This window comes from Mesoplodon bidens (assembly GCF_964165515.1).
Source record: "Mesoplodon bidens genome assembly, chromosome: 3".
Classification (NCBI taxonomy): Eukaryota; Metazoa; Chordata; class Mammalia; order Artiodactyla; family Ziphiidae; genus Mesoplodon; species Mesoplodon bidens.
Window position 1 is genome coordinate 129560267 of NC_138178.1, and position 18332 is coordinate 129578598.

The 18332-nt window shown below is 41.3% G+C and overlaps 1 protein-coding gene across 2 annotated transcripts in view; it reads left to right on the forward strand.

Moving 5' to 3' along the window:
• The first annotated feature begins 1882 nt into the window (after window positions 1-1882).
• FRMD6 (FERM domain containing 6) overlaps window positions 1883-18332 on the forward strand; it is a 79322-nt gene continuing 62872 nt past the window's right edge. For both annotated transcript variants that reach the window (XM_081226895.1, XM_081226896.1), the window contains exon 1: window positions 1883-1997. The gene's annotated coding sequence lies outside the window, so the exon portion shown is untranslated. The remainder of the gene's footprint in view (window positions 1998-18332) is intronic.

Here is an 18332-nt window from a genome sequence, read left to right on the forward strand (position 1 = left end):
AATATTTTGCTCCTTGGGTTACCTATTCATTTCATATTGCAGCAATGTTTTACAATCTAACAATATGTTATTCTTTATCTGCTAGATTTTTATGCATGAAGCCTGAAAAAAAATCAGATTTAGGAACTGTTTTCCAAGACAGTATTATATTCCTCACTTGTCTCACATCAAATTAATTTAAGACCTTAACAACTACTGTTCAATATGCACTCGTTCTGAATGCATATTAAAGACAAAAATGAGAGAAAAAGTATAATCCTCCACTTTTTAAATGCCAACACTGTAATCAACTACTGAACAAAAATTTATATTTAGTCTGTTAATTAATACAGCTAATTTAAAAGGCAGTCATTGGAACATGGTTCTTGTCCTCCTTCCCGTAACAGGAGTCATAACTTTAAATCATGAGTGCAATAGGCTTAGAAACTGTTCTGCTTTATCTGAAATAAGCTCCGAATGTATTTTCAATTGTGGAAAGACAAAAAGATTACCGTTCCTAATATTCAGTTCTAATGTCATGGTTCCCAAGATGTAAAAGCTGTGAATAAGACAACTATTCCAAGGAATCTTCAGCTGTGAACACAAAACGGAATTTCTTTTGCCATGCAAACAAGGCACACAGGCATACTTTCAACCAATAACAGCTAGCTTTATACATTTATGTTTGGATCAAAAGAGCAGGGCAATTTTAAAGCTGGCTTCTGTTAGCATCAGTCTGATCTGGGGTGGTGTCCTTTCTTAGGTCCTCTGCTTCCTTGTCTCCTTGTCACATCCAGACCCACCCCATTGCTCCTTTAGTGAGGGGCCCTGTGGGGCGTTACTGCCGCCCCTGGCCAGGGCTCACAGGATCAGCAGGCAACAGAACACCTAGGAGGGTAGAAGCCCGGGGGGGCTGGGGGTGGGAGGGTTGGAGCTCTGTGGGTCGCGGGCCTGGGGGCCAGGTGGAGGCTGGTTCTCTCTTCGTCTCCAGTCCCCAGAAGCTGGTCCAGTTGGCGCATGCTGACTGGAGGAGCGGAACTCACCCTTCCCTAGACCCAACAACTAAAAGTGGCAAAGAAATCTCCATCTCCTGTCTTGAGTCTTAGTGCCATAAAAAATATCTTCCACTGGCCCTTTGCATCACGCGCCGACCCTCGGCTACCATCGAGAGCGGGCAAATATAATTTCTGAGAGGCCACTGGCACTAAAACCACAGCGGATAGAGAGGCCTTGTCTACCTGAAGACCTGGAGAGGCAGAGTTAGCGGGGGAGGCTTGGCTTCCTCGGCGGCGCCCCTCCATCCAGCATAAAACCCGCGAAAGAGCGGCGTCCTGAGTAGTGGGGTGGGCAGGTGGGTGCGAGACAAGAGGACGGGAGGGAGCAAGGAATCACGAAACCTCCTCCGCTGGGACCGCCTCATCTCTCAGTGGCCTCCCCACAGTCGCTCCGAATTAATAAGACGAAGATCAGGCCAAATTGCCGCCCCCGGCCAGCCCAACTGGGCTCCGGAGGGAGCGATCCCCGGTAGCGGGGATCCGCGCGTCGGAAGGGGCCATTAGGCCAGAAGGGGGGTAGCTGACAGTGTCCCCTCGCGCCTCCGTCTCCGTCTCGCGGGGAAAGGCCTAGATCGCCGCGGTCCTAACACAGCATCCGTCTGCGGCTCGCCTCCCACCCCAACCCCGGAGGCGTGGCGCCCACAGCTTTCTCCCGCCCCCGACTCGCGGCACCCCTCCGCAGGACGCTTGGTTGGACCCGGGGCGGGGCCTGCAGGCATTCCACGTGCGGCTGCAAGCTCCGCTCCCGCGACTCTGCCACCGCCCCCGCCGCCTCTGAGTCGGCGGGGGGTGGAGCCTCAGGGGGCGGGGCGGGAGGCGTGGGCGAGGGGCGGGGCGGACGCGGAGCGCTCGTCCGGCTGCCCAGGCCAAGGGGCTGAGAGCAGTGGGGCAGGCGTGGCGGCCGCAGGAAGGTAGTGAGAGCTGACGGGAGTCCGACTCCTGGTGCTGCGAGCTTTCTCTGAGGTAAGACCAGGAACCCGGCTCCCCAGGACGCACCCCCCAGCCCGGCCACCGCGCCCCGGCCGTTCACTGTGCCCCTTGCTGGCCGGGTGGCGGTGGCTGGACGGGACTTCAGGAGGGCTTCTGAAGTCGCGAGCCCCAGCCCAGGCGCTGTCCCGTTCTCTGCGTCTTTCTTCGCCTTCTCGTCGCTGCCTCGGCTCTGGGCGTCGGGCACCGGGCTGGAAGGTCGCTTTTCCGCGAGTCGGAGCTCGCCCACGCCGGGAAGGGAGGACGGGGCCCCGGGGCAGCCGAGCCGGGCGGCGGGGGAGGAGCGGAGCTCCGGGGCCGCGTCTGCAGCGAGGGCGGGAGGCCGGCCGGGGCTGCGGGCTGCGCCCCCGGGCTCGGTGCGCACGCTCGGCTTCCCGGTGGTCGCCGGCGCCCTGGGCTGGGGGCGCCTGCCCTTCGCGCCCCGTCGCTGTGACCCGGCGGCGGGGCCAGCCCCTGAGCCCCGAATTCCTGGGTGCCGCCTGTTGTGCGCGCGCCGGCCCGGGCAGCCCGACTGTGGGAGGGGACCTGAGGCGCGAGGTCTGCCCCATCGTCCCCTAGTCGGGGGAGCCGGAGACTGAGCTCGGGCTCGGCGACGCCGGAAGGGGGCCTTGGTGGGATGCGAGTGGGGGGCGCGGCCTGCAGAATTTGGGTTCTTGGAGGAGCTGTCGGAAAGCAGGCCTGGCCCGGGGCAGAGGAGACCCCCAGCTGCTGATCGGGGAGAGCCAGGACCTGTCAGGGATGGACAGCTGGGAGTCACCGAGTAAGGTCCACAGGGATTATAGCAGCACCTCCAGTGCCGGGACAGCATAACCTAATGGTGAGGGCGTTTTCTTGAAGGCAGGAAAAAATGGAAAGCTGTCAAAATAAGCCCATTTTAAAGTTGAAATGAAAGTTGGAGGATTTTCAGGCCGTGCAGTTGTGTAGCTAGTGTCCGAAGAAATATTAGCTCCTTGACACCCTTTTCGTTTGGATTTCTTAGCAAAAATATGTTTTGCTAGTATTTCCCTCAGGAGTTGTGCGTTGCCCGCAGCGGGGAAGGAAAACTTAAGCAAGCGTTCTCGGGTTGCTTTTAACTTGCCTGTGCTCTCCAGCCTTTTTGAGTGTGCAGAAAAAGTATCTCTTGCTGGATTTCTCATGTAGAATTCCGTCTCTTCTTCTCTGGGACCCGTCGATGTTTGTTTTTGTTTATTGGTTTTATAAGCATCTATTTAAATTTAGTCCTTGAACGAAATACTCCCCGTTGCCACAGGGTGTAGTTTAGGGATTAGAGAATACTGTTGGATAAAACTGCTAGTGGCTTCATTTTGCAAGAATGTAAGTCATTTCCTTTCTGTGATTTCAGGGAGTTGATATTTCACAGCATCACAACTTGGTGGGGAAAATTTTCCGTAATACATCTGTCATTAAAAAGGCTTTTGACTTTTGGATTTCTCTTCTTAGAGCAGAGCATAAATTTAGGCTCAGCAGTGTTAAAGTATCAGAAGTTTTTCAGAATCTACAGCATTCTGAAACTATTGTAGAAGGTAATTTTAACAAGCACCAAGACCTGCAAACTGCCTGCAGGATAGAGAGTGGGGGAGGGGAGAAGACCAGAAGAGAGAGGCAGGAAAACAGATGCCTGTGCTGTTGTCCTTTGTCGTATAAAACTTCTAGCACTTAATCATTTTTCCTTGGGTGTGGTTTTGAGAAATAAAAATATTATGTTAAAAATGAAAATACTTCACAGTATGAGACAGCTGACATTTGAATGCTCTTTCAGTATGTTTGTAAACATATTGGATTTACATTTCATATTAAAATGGACTTATGGGATTATTAGATGAGAAGGGTCCCCCAGGGGATATCTAGTATCAAGTTATCTGCAGGATATCTTTTCCAGAAAGCAGACTGCCTGTAATATGAACTAATTCTCCGCCCCCCCCCCCTTTGAATTGCTTGTAAGAGTGCCTGAGATCTGACACTGATGGACCACAGTAATCAGCAGTTCTTGCAGGGCCCCAAACATTTTAAGGGACAGGAAATCTTTCTCTGTTTCTACCCCCTCCTTTTTGGTGGGGCAACAGGGGTAAGCTACCAGCTTCAAATACATAATGTGAACTTGCAGATTTTAAGATGCTCCTGGCTCTACAGGAAAACTGAATGGGCCAGGATGAAGACGGCTGCTTTTGAAAGCGAAATGTCAATGTGCTAGGTAATAATTTTTAGCTACAAGTTCTTTAGAAACTCATTCAGCTGGTCTAGTTGAATTGGGGGGGGGGATGGGTTGTAGAGCTTTTCTGATTTCTGAACTTTGTTTCCACTTTTAACTACACTTACAAAGCTTTTGGCTTTCAGAACTTATGACATAATAGACCATGTAGCCTTTCGCTGCAGATGCTTGAAATGAAAGTTTCAAACAGAATTGTTTTTGACTGAGCTGTCAAGTTCAGAGTTTAGTGTAAATGAGTCCTGTCTCACAACTAACTTTTTTGATAAAGGAATTCTTTGTAGTTTTCAACTTGAATGTTGCAGATTTTGATTTCTGAGTCTGTGGGTTTTTTTAAAAAAAACTAAAACCTGCAAACAATTATTTTAATACATGAAAGCCGGTACCAAGAAAAGATTAATTCAGTCCAGATGTAAAAATGTATGTGAATTTTAGATTTGGATGATCTCAACTAGTTTTCCCTTTTGTTGATGAGGCTGCCTGGATCCCAGATGGCATTCACAAATTATCCCTTAGGTGGTTTTCTGAGTTCAGAACTAAATTTCACCAGCCTTCTCTAAAGTCATATTAATATTTTTTCAAGTTTTCTGAAGGATAGAAAGTTTTCTGCATTTATAGAGAGATGGATTTTTCATACTACTCATTAATACTAACCTTTTAAATGCCCTGATTTGGTAGATGAAGCCTATGGGGAAACTGGAGGTATTCAGTATTGTGTATTCTTCTTCTTCTTCTTTTTTAATTAAGAGGTACAAAACTCCAGTTGTAAGAATTGTGTATCCTTATGGGCAAAGCATAGAAGCTTTGGTTTTCACTTATGGAATTCCAACTTTCTTCTTTTAAAGAAAAAAGTTTTAAATGTGTTTACAGTCTTCAGTAGAATCCTGTTGTAACACTTTGTGGTCTCTGATATAGCAATTGTATGAGCCTCTACCGTTCTTCTCAACAAGAAACAGCAAACACAACTAATAAGAAGACTCCAGTATTTTTTTAGCTTGTACTCCCAAAACCAGAGTTATAAAGGATGTGTGTTATATATTTAAAATTATAATTTTTTAGGAAGTCTTTGTATGATTATATAATTACACATTTGGGGTGTTTGAGTACATTGTGATTGTATATAAAACAATCCAGTGTAGGAGGGGGGGAAAGGAAAGATTTAGTGAAGGAATTTATGAGTGGTGAAATTTTAGTTAAAATGTATCTTTCCTGAAACCCAAACAGGAAAAATGGTATTGTTGGTCTCTGTAGTTAACTTTGATATAGGGAGTAGTTGCAAGCGATTTTTGAATTGCACATTCTTCTGAGGAAGAGGCTTTGGGGGCCTATAAAAATAAGTAGAAATAAGTTAAAGGGATAATTTGAGAGAAAGGAAGAAGGAGAATACTGGGCATTGAACTGCAAGGAGAATCTAAACTTAGAAGGATGAGTATTGAGAACAAGGCTGAAGTAGGGAAAGGTTTCTACTTAAAAGTAAATTAAAGAAGAAGATCTTTTTAGCTGAGAAAAAAAAAAAAGGATTAGAATTAAGGTGCCCTATAAGGTCTGTATACAACATGAAATAGTGCTGCGGAGTGATATTTATGCTGGAAACCTTTCCTGCGTTTGTGTTGAATCACTAGTTTGGTGTTAAATATTGCATTCAGGGACTGGTTGCTTATTACTGTCCTCTGCTCCCCCTTGCCCCCTTATACCCCCCCCGCCCACTTCCCATTTCATAGGCTGGAAACATTTTTTGTCTAAGTTCTAATGATACGAGAAATATTAACTTAGTCCTCCAGCATTTGGGAGAAATGCTGATGCCCACCCCCCATGCTGTGGGACCAGAGGGACTCTACAGCAGTATTGGCTGAAGTTATCATAAAGTTTTGAGTGAAAACAAGCAATCTGTGTTTCCAGTTACCTTATATGATTTAGTGGTGTAATTACTTCTGATGCAACTTTGTGTACTATCACTTTTCATATGTATCAAATGGAGCAGTCATGCAGTATACCATATTGATCAAAGAGGGACAGTAGAACATTGAGGAGGGGAAAGAAATCACTGATCTGACAGCTGGTATAACGTAAGGAGGAAAGTGTGGTGCCGAAACATTCACAGATGAACCAAACATAGAGCAAAGGAGACGGCAGTGTTTCCCGGAGCTTCCTTGGAGTTGTCTGTAGCACAGCCTTTTCTGGAATGCCTCTCCCCACCTATGTGGCCTTACCTAGCAGAGTTTAATCTATACAGCAAGAATCTAGGTAGAGATTTGGTCATTAACCAAGTCATTTCATTAATGTGGTAATTGGGATAATTCTGATCAAAAGTATCTATTTTGAGCCTCCATATTCCTATTAGATTATCCTGGGATATTTTCAGATGTTTTCTAATAACTTTGCCTTTGTACATATATGTTATAGAACTTTGAGCAGAAATGTTTTACTGGTATATGAAGATAGAGGGAAAAGCAATATGTTATACTACCTTATAGCCACAGTTTCATGTGAGGGAGGAAATCATTATAAAAATCAAGGGGATTCTGGATGAAGATTTTAGGAAATTAATGTCGTTTCTCACTTAGCTTCTCAGGTGGTTCTTTGTCTGATTCACATTAAATGAAATGTAATTAATTTTCTCCCTACAGGTAGCAGTATTTATGCTGTCCAGTTTTAGTAGATGGCTTTTGTTTGGAGGGAGTGGGTGTCCCTGTAGCTTTATTTCTTTGAACTTGTTCCTGAATAATTACATACAACCAGAAAAATGCACAGATCAGAAGTGTACAGCACAAAGTGATCATACCTAGGCAGTCAGCATCCAAATCAAGAAACAGAACCTTACCAGGCACACCCGCCCCGCCCCAGCTCCAGGTTTCTTGCAGTCATAATCCTTGCACCAAGGATGACCACTATTCTGACTTTTATTGCCGTAGGATAGTTTTAACCTGTTTTGGGGTTGCATTTATTTATTTATTTTACTTATTTATTTTTGGCTGTGTTGGGTCTTCATTGTTGCACACAGGCTTTCTCTAGTTGCGGTGAGCGGGGGCTACTCTTGTGGTTCGCAGGCTTCTCATTGCAGTGGCTTCTCTTGTTGCGGAGCACAAGCTCTAGGTGTGCAGGCTCAGTAGTTGTGGCACGTGGGCTTAGTTGCTCCACGGCATGTGGGATTTTCCCGGACCAGGGCTCGAACCCGTGTCCCCTGAATTGGCAGGCAGATTCTTAACCACTACACCACCAGGGAAGCCCCTCTTGGGCTGCATTTGAATGCAATCAAGTATAAGTTCTTTTTCGTGTCTTTTTTAACTCAACGTGGTGTCATGTCCAGATTGATTCAGGTAGCAGTACTTGTTTTTTCTTTTATTTCTGTGAATAAATATACCTAGTTTATTTAACCATTCTGTTGATAGACATTTGGGTAGTTTGGGGCTGATGTGCGGGGCTTGACCTTTTGATGGCTCAAGAAAAATCAAGCAGTTTGGAATTGAAAGAAGAGTAATCTTAAGATTAAAAGAAAAAAATACATCAGAAACGTGAGAGAAAAAAATACAATATCACACAAACAATAACGGCTCAACTCAGTCCACAGAATCCTAGTGTTTCAGGGACACATTTAGCAATATACCAACTGGATATTGCCGGATTTGACTTGAGAATTGGGAAGAGGGAAAGGACCTTAGGTGACAGCTAGCCCCTTCATTTTTTAAAGGTGAGGGGACTAAAGATCCAAAAGACTGCATGACTCAGAGTCTCACAGCTAATGACAGTGCCAAGAGTAGAAGCTGCTTCTGACTTCCAGTCTAGTCTAGACTAGTGCCATCTGAGGGCTGAAACCCAGCTCACTACTACTCTGTTGTCCAGGAAGTGAGTCCACTGGCCTGCAGTATGGGGTGCCCTTTCCTGATCCACACAAAGATATCCTATGGCTCGGTTCAGATAGAAGCAGACCTGCCCAGAGAAAATGGAGCTGTGGCCCAGTGAGGCAGAATTACACTTCCTCAAGGCTGCTTGGCCTCTGCCCCCAGTACAGAGCCCTCGGAATTTCTGTTTAACCCCTTTCTCCTTCTCTCCTCTCTGCTGGGGCTCTCCAGTGAGACTTTGGGTTATAAGCGCCAAGTAGGTGATATCTTGAGGTCCCTCTTGGCTCATTGTTTTTTTTGTTTTATTTTTGTTTTTGCGGTACGCGGGCCTCTCACTGTTGTGGCCTCTCCCGTTGCGGAGCACAGGCTCCGGACGTGCAGGCTCAGCGGCCATGGCTCACAGGCCCAGCCGCTCTGCAGCATGTGGGATCTTCCCGGACCAGGGCACGAACTCATGTCCCCTGCATCGGCAGGCGGACTCTCAACCACTGCGCCACCAGGGAAGCCCTGGCTCATTGTTTTATTCATCCGTAAACAATCTAGGATTGACCCCAATTTCAAAGGACTGCTCTCTAAATATTTTCAGAACAGTTTATTCTTAAGAATAAGAATATATATAAATATATATATTTTGCCTCTTCCTGCCATTATGTCACCCCCTTTCTATACACTTTTCTCCTCCATTCTGCTCACCCCCACCCCCTTTAAGTTATCTTTTCTTAAATATCCCTGGAAACATCCAGTTTCTGGTCTCTGTCTACCAAAAACAACAGCGAAATTCTGATGCTGAAATCTGTGACATTTATTGTAATAAGTGCTCCCAGGAAGCACTTATTGTAATAAAACATAGGATTATGAGAAGTCTGATAGGTAAAACAAAGTGCTTGTGAAGGAAGACTGTTGGTATAGATATTTTCTTTCATGTTTCCCTAAAGAGAAAAAGGACATTTTCGTGGTTCAAGAAAAGACTCAGAATTTCAACTTAGGCTCATTAGGAAGGTGAAAGAAAGGTAAGACAAACAAACAAATTACAAAAAGCAAAATCTGAAGTTTCATAAATGGGTAGTAAATAACATATCCTGCTCAAATGAGATACAGCTTATAACAGCAAAACTTAGCATGTATAATCTTAGCAAATAAGAGATAAATAAGAGATACCTGGGGGAAGAGTGCTCACCATAGGGCCTGACAAATTGCTCACTGAAATTACTACAGAAAAGAGTAATAAGTTTTGAAGACAAAATGGAAGAAAGGCAGTAAAATATAAACATTAAGAACAAGATTTTTGAGATTAGTTCTCTGGGGTCCAAATCTAGGCTCCACTGTTTTCTAGTGTGTAACCTTGGGGAAGTTACTTCACTCTCTGGACCTCTTTTTTCCTCATCTGTAAAATGAAGATAATAATAGCAACTATCTCACCGGGTTGTTTTGATTAAGTGAAATAGCACATGTAAAGCAAGTACCATGGTGTGACACATAGTAAACAGTCAAGAAAAGTTGGCTTTTATTACTTAAGACAAAAAGAAATGATGTATACAAAGATTTCTAGCCCTTGGAAATCCCTAAGCTTTTGTTTACAAGTAGTTGTTCACAAGATTTTATTTTGTGTTTTGATCGCATTAAGTAGGCAACAAATTATAGTATTTCTCAGTTATAGATATTGGGCAATCTATACTGCTGCACTAAGAATAGCTGGCATGTCCCACTGATCACTAATTGAGTTATTTTTCCTAATTCTCCTATTTCCAGCAGTCTCATTCCCTCAGCTTCTGCCTGCTTGCTAATTATTTCTTTCCAGCTGCCAAAAAGTAAATTTACAGATTAAAACAATTCTCTTTGTGATGAATAATGTTGTACAAAGTACTTTTAAACTTAGAGTACCAGTGGCCCATGTCTTTTTCTCTTGTACTCTGCAGATTTCATGTGAGTCCTTTTTAAGAAAGCCACTATTATTGGGATAAAGCAATTGTTTATTCCTCCCAGCCCCACGCCCCACCATTGGCACAGCTTATAAAATGTGGGCCAGACCCCTTTACGATTTTCTGTTAGGCCCAAAACTTAAGATTTTTAAACCATTCATTAAAAGAAAATTAATAGTCTGAAAGTTTCGAAGGAGTTTTTAAGAAAAACAAACTTAAGCACATTAGAAAGACACATTTACATCTAAATAGCATAATTACAAACCCAGTCAAAATAGACACAGGATGGTCCAGAATAATCATGGTGTCATTCTGCTCTGTTCATTAAAAGGGGGGCCTACCCCAGATAACTCTGTGCCCTGTTAGGTGTTGTATAATATCTTAAACTTAATAAACTTAATACTTTAAAAATGTTCACCAGGTCCCTCAAAAAACAGGTTTTGCTTCTGTATGAAGTATCCAGGACTGTGTTGGATACTTACTGCAAGTCCTGCCAAAGGGTTTCTTGTCGTGGTGGGGGAACAAAATATATGTGTTTGGAGAGGTATTAGATATTTCCCTGTAAGTGCCAAGTGGACTCCTGGAGCAGAACCAATGATGGCCAAAGGTAGGATGGCCCTAGCTTCCCTGGGGCTGCTGGATTTGGGTTGGGTCAGGAGGTCAGGCTGGGATCTTCGTATTCCTCAAGTACAAAGGACCTTTTCTAGGAGCAACAGAAATGTTCAGGATTTGGTAAAACTCTCAAAAATTAAAAGAAACTTATGAAATTGAGACTATTAAATGTTTAATTAAATTCATTCATTCATTCAACATAATACATGCCTACTGTGTGCTAGACACTGTTCTAGGCCCCATAGCTATGTCAGTGAACAAAATAAAGAAAATAATCTGGCTTTTATGGAGCTTATATCCTATTAGGAGACAAACACTAGACATAACAAAGCTATAGTATTTTAGAAAGTAGTGTGTTTGGAAAAAGAAAAAACAGAGCAAGGTAAGGGACATTAGGAGCGCTGGAGGAGGGAAGCAAGGCCTTTGGCAATTTCAAATAATATGGTCAAGGTAGGACTCATTGAGAAGATGACATGAGGGAAGAAGTCGGCCACACAGAGACACCTGGGGGAAGAGTGTTCCAGCAGAGGGACCAGCGAAGGCCTTGGGCAGAAGTGTGCCTGGTCTGTCCCAGGACCAGTGAGAAGGCCACAAAGTAGCAGTAGATGAAGTTATAGAGGTTTGGGGAGCTTATCACGTAGGGTCTGCCTGGTGGACCATTTTAAGAACTTTGGCTTTTACTCTGAGTGAAATGGGGAGTCACTGGAGAGTTTTGAGCCTGAGAGTAAGGTGATTTGACTCGCATTTTAATAGAATCACTGGCGGCTGTGTTGAGATTGAAAAATGGAGTGGGGTGGTCCCGGGAAGCAGGGATACAAGTTAGCCGCTGTTGGCAATGATCCAGTTGAGAGATGCCAGTAGCAGTGGAGGAGGTGGTGAGAAATGACCGAGATTTATTTTATAGGTCGAACCAATAAGATTTCCTGGTTTGAGGAGTATGAGAAATAGCGATCAGAGGAAGGATAACACCAGGGCTTTTTGCATAATTATGGAGTTGCCATGAACTGAGATGGGGATCTGATGGAGGAGCCGGTTTGGGAAAGATAACCAAGAGCCATTTTGGACATGTTATATTCAACTTCCAAGTGGAGAAGTTGAGCAGCTTGTTGGATTTAGGAATCTGGAGTTAAGGAAGACGTCCAGGCTAGAGATAGAAATTTGGAAGTCGCCAGCAGGCTTTGGATGAAATCATATAGGGAATGTATGTAGACAGGGAAAGCGGTCCATGGGCCAAGCCTTGGGTCATATCCATATTTATAGTTTGTGGAAAAGAGAAGTCTCATAAGAATGTATCTTAAGCCAAAGGAATTATGCACATATTTCTGACATAGTGGACCTAATTGTTTCCATTCCCCAAGTAACAGTGTTATTATTAGTAGATATTAATTCTACTGACCCACACCATGGGAAGAAGGAACTATGAGTTACTTTTTCTGTGATGAGGGGCTTGGGCTGAGCCTGAGGCACTTCAGGCTTTAGAGAGTGAGTTGATAAGGAGGAACCAGTAGAGGAGACTGAGAAGGAGCAGTCAGAAGGACAGGAGGGAAATTAAAAGCATATACCTGAAATCCAGTAAGGAAAGCATCTCAGGGAGGAGAGAGTGATTCATTGGTGTCCTGTCAAGTCAAGTAGCTTGAAGACTGAGAGTTGCTCATTGGATTTAACAACCTTGAGGTCACTGGTGACCTTGACAAGAGCTGTATTAGTGGCAAGGTGGGGACAAAAACCTGGCTGGAGTGGGCTCAAGAATGAAAAGCTTCTGAAAGATAATTCTTATTTTCAGTCCAGTTTCTTATACTATAAATATTCAATATTGTATGTGAGTACATTTTAATATGTCTGATAAAATGTGGGGTGGGACTTCAGAATGCTGAGGGCCACGAGGGTCTTCAACAGGTTCTGACAGGGATGGGGAGCCTTTGCGTTTCTCACTAGTAGAGTGTGTGGTAGGATTGTGTTGTTTTGTTTCTAGTGATGACATGTTCTTTAATTCAACCCATTAATCATTTCATATGAAAAGGATAAAACAGAGCCCCAGTGAGACATGTGTTTTGAGTCGGCTTCTTTTTCAGCAACACTGATAGGTTTGAGCTGACCAGTCTATACATCATGGTACTCCACCAGCCTGAAAACCTTCATTCATGGAGTGGATGGCTCAGGTTAGGGGTTCCCAGGGGCCAGAGCAAACTGAGTAATAGAAACTTTGCTTGTTTAATATTTCTTTTATGCTTTGATGACTTTCATTGTGAATATTATTTCAAGGCATGTGATTAAGCAATTTTCATAGTTCTGTATTTTATATCATAATTATGCACTAAGAATTTTCTCATCTGGGAATTACCTTTGAATTATAATTCTAACTTTCTGTAATACTATCATCAGAAAGAATCAACAGCTCTCTGATACTAATTATCTTTTCTTTCTCTAAGCTTATTAAAATGCTAAAACATAGGTCTTTAATGCTTAAATATTGTTTTGGGGTAGTTAAAAGCTTATAGTGATAGGTAGAATTAAAACATCGTTACATATATTTGAGTGCTGCTTGGTAATGAAAGTACTGTATAGTAATAGTCTTTAGAAAGTTGCTGATTATGGGAAAATGCTGGAAAGGGTAAGGACTTTTCATTTGTAGTGGATTATGGCACATGTTTTTTGAGAAGTGGAGCTCCAGTGATTATATGTGTGTTTCTAGTGGGTTGTGGTATACACATATAATGTCAGCATTCTCTGAGGTACTGCTCTGTCAACACTGTTTTATTAGTATCATTTTGAATGTTGTTCCAGCTGAAACTTATAAGTCACTCTACAGTTAATTAAATGAATCAAATTGGCCTGTAACAGTGAAATACTTAACACAAGGCCAATGTGAAATAATTTGGCAGTGCTGAGTGTTTTACATGGTTAAATACTGGAGCGTGCAGAGGTATAAAACTAAGAAAATTATGAAATAAATGCTAAGTCTCTTAAGTCATTGACTACAGGATGAACTCCAGATCTCTTAGCGTGGAGTTCGACATGCCAAACCAGAGTTGCAAGCCTGTGGCGTACCAGCAGGATTGGCTACAGACATGTTTTGGTTTTAACACAGTGTTGAAAACATCTATTTTCCAGCATTTAAAAATTGAGAAACTTTAAATTTAAAAAAATTGAATTTTACACATTTTCTTAAAAAACTAGAAGGCATGGCAGTGATCTGTTGGAGCAACATAGCAGCTTCCCTTTTTATATGGGTGTGTGCTCTGCGATCCCCCGTTGTCCCCAGCAGAGATCCTCTTGCTTCCAACATTGAGACCAAGTGTCTGTTGACATTTTTCATCCTGCAGGCTTCACTCCGATGTTAACTGTCCCCGTAGGCATGTGAGTTTGCTGTCCTCCTGTTGTAAATACTTATTTTCCAGTGTCATCTCGAAGCTCCTTAAGTCTAGCCAAATTGTTCTGCCCTTTGTCCCGTCAAACACATACACAGTTAGTCTGGGTCATGCTTCTTCTACCCCTTCCACTGAACTGAGCTGCTTGTTGCCTGTACCACTTGATGGAAACAGAGCACATGCTACTTTGTATAAGTCATCCTTTTATATATATTTCCTAGCTTCTCAACGGTATTAGAATTCTCTTGAGGGCAACAACTATATCCTAGAATTTACTAGTGCCTATCAAATTTATTTTAGATTTAATAGATTAACTATTGTTTAGATTTAGCTTCCAGTGTATGGTAATATATGATTATTATGATGCTGTAAAAAGATTAGAAAGTATCAAAATCTTGTATAAAGTCTGCTTCCTCAAATAGGACTTTAATTTACTATGTCCATTCTTTTAGCTTTGTAATCACATTTATGTAATCTAATTGAGTATTAATTCACTAAACACCTCATTTATTGCCAATTCTCTGATTCTGTTAGGTAGATGAACGAAGTTTCCAAATAAATGGGTCATTACAACATACCATTTTATTTATTTCAGATATGCTTCTTTCTAATGGCTATTATTGTTTTACATGGCTTATTTTCTCATTCATTTGACAAATAGTGTGTACACTATACGGAAGGCCCTGGAGATGTGTGAACTTGACAAGCATGATGGTACCTGCTCTTCAGAAACTTTTAGCTGGAAAGGCAGGTATTAAATAATGGAGTATATAATTGTTCAATTTTGATAAGTATTAAGAAGTAGGGCGTGTTCTGAGACCTTATAACAGAGCACTGTGGTCTGGGGGCAGGGGCTGCAGTATGGCGTATAACACGACTGAATTCTAAACTCCTTGACTTTCTCATAATTCCATAGCAGTTTGTAAAATATTCTGAAGGTAAAAATTTAACCTTAGAAACAAATAAATTAAGGGGTAATTTATGTAACAAAATATGAGCTTAAAAAAAAAACTTTTCCAAAGAATTTACCATTGGCTGTAGACATTGCATTAATGATAAAAATTATAATTTATAGCACTATAGTCTTTGTTTAATACTTGAGTTGAACTCTGTTTAAGTAAACAAAAGGAAAAAGGGAAATTGAGCTAGAAATTTCCGATGTAGCTAACTTGCAAAACAACTTTTGTTTTATGAAACTAATTATTTCAAAGGCATTTGTAGTAAGAACTTTTCTTATGACTTTCAAAAATAGGATATAAAAAATAAACTGATTTATTCCTTCAAGAGTAACCAGTGGATAGGACCTTAATTTTATACTTCTAAGCCCATGACTGAGAAAAATTAATAGTTTATCAGTCTGATCTTGGAGTGAGGTAATGTGGTGTCGTGAAAAACCTCAGCAGTAAAGTTAGTGACAAGTGTGAGCCAAAAAATAGAGTGGAATTTTGTGTGGTTGCATATATTTTATCACAACAGTCAGACATGCTTTAAGTGTTTTTTCCTAAGGAAAATAGAATTTTATACTTAACCCATCTAAATATAGTGGTAAAGTTAATTTTTTGCATGGTTTATTGTCACACTGAAACAAAGGTCAGCTGCAGTGGTGCCACTTCTGAAATCTTTGTTAAGAAACTCATGTCACTTGCTAATTATAAAAGGAGATTCAGAAAAATCACCATACTTAAGGAAGGTTTAGTTCAAATAAACCCAAGATTTTTAAATGTGATCTTAAGGAAATGCAAGGAAATCAGATCAGGGCATAGTTTTTAAGAAATGTCAAGTGTCATGTACAATTTAAAATAAATTCCAAATAAATCTGTTTAAAATAAAATCTTTTTAACTTCAAATATTCATTAACTGAGCCCACATTCATTTTAAATCTGTAGAAAGGAAGTTGAACTGATAATCTGTCATTTACTAAATTATTTGCTGTTACTGGTGCCTGGAGAAATGTAAAGATAAATTTTTGTAAATTTCAGTTGTCAAATAAAACCTAGCAGGAAAAGCTAATGGAAGTTATTTTATTCATAACATAGAACGAAACTTCCTTTATTTATTTTTTATTTTATTTTATTTATTTATTTTTGGTTGTGCTAGGTCTTAATTGTGGCTTGTGGGCTCCTTAGCTGTGGTATGCGAACTCTTAGTTGTGGCATGCATGTGGGATCGAGTTCCCTGATCAGGGATCGAACCTGCGTCCCGTGCATTGGAAGGCAGATTCTTAACCACTGCACCACCAGGGAAGTCCCAGAACAAAACTTCCTTTAATAATTGGCTTATGGATTCTTGAACTAGACTCATGTTTCTGACCAATACGTTTTCAGGAAATTTGTAATCAGTATATTATAGATACAGGAGTTTAATTAATGCATTTTAATGTGTAATCTATTTTCTACTGAGGAGACTTTGAAATATATACTCAATTGGCAAGGGGATGGGAAAGGATATAAAATTTTATTTGGGGGCTTGGGTAGGCTGGTTAGTGGTCATCTGAATTCCATTTTCTAGTGCTTTGAATCCTGACCAGACATGTTGTAGTGGGACTCCTGTTTGTGTATCTTTTTCTGGTATGATGTTATTTTCTGCATTACTAAGGTTAGTCACATCTTCCGTGTAGGCAGTAAGCTGTTTGAGGACAGCCAAGATGCTGCATTTCTCCCTCTCCTGAATTCTTCCATAGCTCCTAGAAAAGTGCTGGCTCTTGACTTAAACCCAACAGGATTACAGCTTTATTCTTTCTGATCTCTATAAGGTTAGAGAACCATCATGTAGATTTGAACCTTCAGCAAGTCAGGGAGGCATTTGACCCATTAAAAAAAGTAACAAATGTGTTTATGAAAACCCATATGCCTATTTCCCAAGTCTGACATATAAGTAAAATGTAACTCTTCCCATAACAGTCATGTGTATTCAGATTTAATGTTGGCATTCAAAAATATACAGTGTTGCTTAAATTTTCAAAAGCCTGTGAAAATACAAATTTTGTTTCTTAAACTTTCAAAAGAGCATAAGATTGGGTTTTTAACATTAACAATAGAATGCAGTGATAGAAATTATCTGTGATTTCTCGATGCAGAAAGGCAAAGTCTCTTTTGAAATGCCTTAATATGGGGTTTCTTCCTGGCCCGCGAAAGAACAGGGTTTCTTTTTCCTCATGCCATCAGTTTTCTGTGAGCATAAGGAAGGTAGAGTGTGCACAGATTTCCTCTGCTTTTCTGGGGGTGGCCAAGGCATAAGCTTAATCCATTGAAAACGTCCACTTGACCATTCCTGCAGTTTTTTCTCCTTGGCTTGACAGGTGGTGGTGTCCACTCATGTTGTGGTGATCAAGTTGTCCGTGAGGAAGTAATTTTAACTTGACATGGACCTCTGACCATTTGGGTTGATATGCTTGGCCCTGTGGCCTAGGAATGAGATGATAATGGAGGTCATATTTTATTATTAAAGAGTTTATATTGGTCTTACCTTTCTTTAAGATTAGGGGCAAAAAACACAAAAAGTTGGGATTATTTAATATAAAACTTTTGTGTTGCTGGGCCACCCATCTTCTCTGCTGTTGCCTTGACTTCCTTGGAAATAGGAGTTTTAGCTTCCCCTGACCTCTAGTTCTTCATCCCTCTTCTGTGTTCTGTTCCTGCTTCATCTGTCCACCTGTGTGTTCTCTATTCTTACAGAAAACAAAATCTCTGCATATGGTATGTTTTATATTGGGTTAAGGAGAAATTAACTAAAATCATGTATAGAGATTCCACCCCTTCCTAGTTTATTTTACTGTGTGTGTGTGTGTGTGTGTGTGTGTGTGTGTGTGTTTCCCCCTGAGGATATTAATAAAGTTACTTTGTGAGTACTTCTATGAATTTAAACCTTCCACAAGCCAGGGGGAACAGTTTGACCCATAAAGCAAACTTAAAAATGTATTTATGAAAGCCAAGTATGTACCTTCCAAGTCTGACATATGAGTAAAATATGAATAAAAGTAACATGTAGTTAAATTTAATGTAGAATTGAAAAATATTTTGTTTAAATTTTCAAAAACTATAAATAAATATTGAATTTTGAAGAGTACCAATAGATTGTAGCTATAAAATAGAACATTTTCCTCAAAGAAATTGAGATGTCATTGATGAGGTTCCTATGGTAATTTAAAAAATCATATTATATATTTTAAATGTTTGATTATGAGAATAATTATATATGATCATAAGAATAATTACAAATGGTGTTTTTTCAATTCTCTGAGATGCTAAAATGTAAAATAAAATTTTCATAAATGTTTATGCACCTTAATTAGTGAGATTTTTCTGCCTAAATGTAGACAGAAACAGAGCCATACAGTATGATCAAGAATTCTAACTACCATTATAGTT